The 5,697-nt window shown below is 33.3% G+C and overlaps 1 pseudogene; it reads left to right on the plus strand.

The window, feature by feature from the left end:
* The first annotated feature begins 2,420 nt into the window (after positions 1 to 2,420).
* LOC103224560 (SERPINE1 mRNA-binding protein 1 pseudogene) lies at positions 2,421 to 3,545 on the plus strand (annotated as a pseudogene).
* The last annotated feature ends 2,152 nt before the right edge of the window (positions 3,546 to 5,697 follow it).

Genomic DNA, 5,697 nt, shown 5'->3' on the forward strand with positions numbered 1-5,697 from the left:
AACAAAATAGCAGTATTAAATGCTTTTTAATCAATAATAACATTGCATATACATGGACTAAATTAAATCAAAAGACATAGAGTGGCTGAATGGATATAAAAGCAAGACCCTATTATGTGCTGTCTATAAAAAACTCACTTCACCCATAAAGACACATAGACTAAAATAAAAAAGTATAAAAATAGATATTCCATGCAAATGTAAAGCATAAAGGAGCTCTAGAAGGGCTTATAATTATATCAAATAAAATAGAGTTCAAGAAAAAAACTGATAAAAAAGAGGTAAAAAGGTCATTATATAATGACAAAGAGGTCAATTTTGCAGGAGAATGTAACAACTGTAAACTATGTATACACCCAACACTGGAGCACCCAGATGTATAAACCAAATATTATTTGAGCTAAAGAAAAAGAGAGACCCCAATATAACAATACCTTGGGAGTTCACCCCACTTTCAGCATTGAAAAGGTCATACAGACAGAAAATCAACAAATAAACATTACACTTAATCTGCTCTATACATCAAAGGGACCCAACAGATATTTAAAGAATATTTTTCTAAAAGGTGAAAAATAAATTCTTCTCCTCAGCACATACACATTCTCAAGAATAGGTCACATGTTAGACCACAAAAACATTCAAAAAGAATAAAACCATATCAAGCATTATTTTAACCACAATGGAATAGAACTAGAAATCAACAATAGGAGGAATTTTGGAGCTATATAAACACATGATATTAAACAATATGCTCCTCAATAATCATTTGGTTAATAAAGAAATTAAGAAGAAAATTTACAAAAAATCTTGAAACAAATGAAATTGGAAATAAAACATACCAAAATCTGTGGAATACATCAAAAGCAATACTAAGAGAGAAGTTTATAACAACAAATACCTACACCAAAAGAAGTAGAAACACATCATATTAGTAACAGAATAATGCATCTTTAAGAACTAGAAAAGCAAGAGGAAACCAAACCCAAAATTAGTAGGAGAAATAATACAGATCAGAGCACAAATAAATAAAATCAACACACACAGAAAAAAATAAAAGAGCAAGGAAATGAAAAGTTGATTTTTTGAAAAGAGAAAAAAATGTCAAACCTTTAGCCAGACAAATAAAAAGAGAAGACCTACATGAATAAAATTAGAGATGAAAAATGAGACATTACAACTGATACCAAAGTAATTCAAATGATCACCAGAGAATATTATGAGCAATTATATGCTGACAAATAAGAACCTACAAAAAATAGGCAAATTCCTAAACATATACAACCTTCCAAGATTTAGTCATGAAGAAATTCAAAACCTGAAAAGGCAAATAACAAGTAATTAGACAGAAGAAGTAACAAAAAGTCTACCATCAAAGACTATCCTAGGATCTGAGGCTTCATGTTTAATTCTATCAAACATTTAGAGAATAACTAATACCAATTCTGCTAAAACTATTCTAAAAAATCAAGGAGGGAATACTTTCAAACTCATTCCATGAGACCAGTATTACCCTGATACTAAATCCAGACAAAAACATGTCAAAAGAAAAGAAAACTACAAGCCAATATCACTCATGAACATAGACGCAAATATCCTTAATTAAATATTAGCAAACCAAACTCAACAACACATTAGAAAGTTTATCTATAATGATCAAGTGAGATTCATCCCAGGAATGCAAGAATAGTTCACCATATACTAATAAATTAATGAGAGACATCACATCAACAGAATGAAGTACAAATCTATTAATATATGATGATTTTAGTTAATGCCAAAAAGTTCATTTGATACAGTTCAACATCCTTTCCTGATAAAAATTCTTATAAAACTGGATATAGAAGGAACATACCTCGACACAATAAAAACCCACAGATAGTATATTGAATAGGGAAAAGCTGAGAACCTTTTCTCTAAGATCTGGAACAAAACCAGGATGCCCACTTTTATCCAATGCAGTAGTGGAAATTCTAGTCAGAGGAATTAAACAAGAGAAAGAAATGAAAGGCATCAAAATTGGAAAGAAAGAAGTGAAAATATCTTTATTTGCAGTGATTATAATCTTATATTTGGAAAAATTCGAGGACTCCACCAAAATACTGTTAGAACTGACAAATTCAATAAAGTTGAAAGATACAAAATTAACTTATAAAAATCTGTAGCATTTATATATGCCAAAAGTAATCTAGAAGAAAAAGAAAGTAATCTCATATATAATAGCTATAAATAATGTGAAACACATCGAAATAAACCTTCAGTTGAAGAAGTGAAAGATCTTTATAATAAAAATCATAAAGCATTGATTTAAAAAATTGGTGAGAATATAAAAACTGGATCATGTAGGAAAAGCTGAAGCAGGAGCTCTTGGCTTGGCATAGCCTGTTGCAACCCATGGAGGAATGTGTCACTGAGCCACCATGATGTCTAGGTACTTACAGGCAGGCTGTGGCTGCATGGTCACCAACCAGTTTGACCAGTTGTGTGATGATGAAGTGGACCTCTTTGAGGTGCTGAAGGCAGGGGAGAATAAAAAATAAATGGCAGCAGGAGTGACAATGGGGGCCCTGGGGCCAAGAGCACAGCTCAGGCCCTCCAACATGGCAGGCAAATAGCTGTGTAAAGAGTTCCAGAAAGACCCCAAGAAACCACTGCGCCCCAGCGTTGGCGTGGTTCACAAGAAAGAGACACAGGTGCTCATCGTGCTTAAGAAAGAAGGAATAAGATGAGTTGGAAGAAGACCTGATCAACAACTTCAGGTTGAAGGAAAAGTAATTAATAGAAGACCTGAAAGACAATCACCTCTAGAATAAAGATTTGAAAAGTCACTTGAAGAAAAGGGTGGACGCAAATTTTCAGTTGATAGACAGATTATTGACTGTCGACGCCGTGGTGGTCTTGGAAGAGGTCGAGGGTGCTGCGGACATGGAATGGGCTGAGGAGATGGATTTGATTCCCATGGCAAATGTGAATTTTATAGGCATAACTGAAGTGATAGATCTGTCCTGAAACACGAGGACAAACGTGGAGGCAGTAGACCTCACTACTGGGGAACGGTGAAAGATGAATTAACTGATTTGGATTGATCAAATGTGACTGAGGAAACATCTGTAGAAGACCATCCAGTGGTAGACACTGAAAATAAGGAGAGTGAAGTTGAAGAGGTAAAGAAAGAGGGTCCTAAAGAGATGATTCTCGATGAGTGGAAGACTATTCAAAATAAGGAGTGGTCAAAGTGGAATTTAATATCTGAAAACCAAATGAAGCTGCTGAAGGGCAGTGGAAGATGAAAGTTGTTTTTCATAAATCAAAGAGTGAAGAGGCTCATGCTGCAGATTCTGTTATGGACCATCTTTTCCAGAAGCCAGCAAATGATGTAATGTCTCAGTTGAAGGTTAATTTTGGATAACTTGGCTGCCCGGAACCTGATGGTGAGGGAGGATGAGGTAGACATGAGTGTGGCAGACGTCTGAACTGTGGCAGCAGGACCAACAAGTGAAATGGTTCTGCTCCTGGATGACCCAGAGACATTTCCAGCTCTGGCTTAACTGGATACCACAAGACAACCCCGGTTTCTCTGTGAACCTTTATGTTCAAAGCTTTTGCATGCTTAAGGATTCCAAATGACTAAGAAATTTTTTTTAAAAGACTGTCATTCATACCATTCACACCTAAAGACTGAATATCAGTTGTTAAAATGAACTACTCTTGCTACACAGAAGAAACAAATATGGTAGGCAATTTTGTATTTAGAAATATATTGGTAGCAGGGATGTTTTCATAATTTTCAGAGATGATGCATTCTTCATGAATACTTTTTTATTGCTGCTTGCAAATCTGCATTTCTAAATTTGAAATATTGATGTGAACAGTGTATATCAGTTTAAGGCTTTCACTTCATTTATGTTTTTTAATTAAGGATTTAGATGTTCCCCCCAATTACAAACTGGTTTTAAATCTTGGACATATCGGTTTTAATACCTGCTTTGCATTTTCACACATGGTCAACTGAGACATATTAAACTTTCACTTGTCAAATTTTATCTTGTGTGAAAAAATATGTGTATTTTAATTTAGTTTTAGTATTTTCATTTTGGGAAAAATCTTTTTTCACTTCCCATGATAGCTGTAGTATATATATATATGATAAATCTTTATATACAGAAATATCAGTACTTGAACAAATGTAAAGCACATTGGTTTATTAACCCTTGCTGCTTGTGTGGTTCATTAGGTTCAAATTATAACTGATTTACAATTTCAATAGTTTACTTTTTTCCCATTTTAAAAACCAAGTTAGAGACCTTATTGGTGAAAGTTGTTTAAGCTACTTATTGATAAACACATCCTGTCAAGTCAAGTAGTTTTATAGTTATGGTTTTTTGCACCCTCACACGGTGAAATAAGTTGATTTGGCTAAAGTGTAATAAACTGTTATATAAAATCAGTGTCTTGCCATTTGGTATGATTTCTGTGTGTGAAAGGACCTGAAATCAAAATAGTACATGCATAACTGACAACTCTGTAACCCTTCCTTGTTCTAAAAAGACCCAATGGGCACTGGTTAGTATGGCAAGATGGGGTAGTATTTTAATTTCTGGAATTTGGAAAACCGACATCTTTATAAGGTTGGAACAGCAGCACCATCCATGAAATATAAACCAAAAATATAAACCAAAAATCTTTGCTCTTTCTGTATTTCCTAGATTGCTATGATTTAAAGTTGATGAGTATTTATTTCACAGAAAGTGATAATTATCTTTTCCCTGTTCCTCTATTAGAAAATTAAGTTAATAATGGATTCCCTCAATGGGAGCATCACCACTTATTAAAACACACATAGAGAGAATGATGAATAAAAGAGGTTTTCTAGAATTTTCTTTTATTCTTTTGCCATATTTATTGATAAACGGGGAAGGAATTTTTAAATAAGTTTTAAGAATCTTTTATCACTTCATTTTCAGTAATCTTCCAGTAAACTGGCAATGTTCAGTTTAAAAAATATTGGAGATCTTCAATGTTAAATATGTCTATTTAGTCAATTGGTCCTCACATATATTTCTAAAAGAGAAATTTTATGTACAAGAGTTATTCATTTGGATTGAAATTATTTATCTATTACCTACTATTCTGACATTTTAGGAAGGAGGTAATTATTTTTTAATTATGGATAAACTTGTGCTGGCATTTTGGATCTTATGATGCTGAGCATGTTCTGCACTGGTGCTAATGTCTAATACAATTTTATAATACAAGCATACCTGCCACCCAGAGGCAAGCATTAATTTAGTCCATATGGCCTATTAAACTCTCTTGAGATTGCAACATATGCACTCCTAAATCAGTGAGTTTAGACTTTTTAAGTATCTAACTCATTTCTGAACATGTATCATGCTAATAAACCTCTTGATTTCCAGCAACATACTATAGAAAATACCTGCTATTAAAAACACTTCACAAATTAAAAAAAGGACACAAATGGAAAGATATTCAATATTCATAGACTGGTAGAATAATAATTATTAAAATGTCCATACTACCCAAAGTAATCTGTAGATTCAATGCAATCTCTCTCAAAATACCAATGACATCCTTCAGAGAAATAGAAAATGCAATTCTAAAATTTATATGAAACCACAAAAGAGCCAGAATACTGAAAGACATGCTGAGCATAAACAACAAAACTGGAAGAATCACATT

Source organism: Chlorocebus sabaeus, chromosome 20 (assembly GCF_047675955.1).
Source record: "Chlorocebus sabaeus isolate Y175 chromosome 20, mChlSab1.0.hap1, whole genome shotgun sequence".
In the NCBI taxonomy this organism is placed as follows: Eukaryota; Metazoa; Chordata; class Mammalia; order Primates; family Cercopithecidae; genus Chlorocebus; species Chlorocebus sabaeus.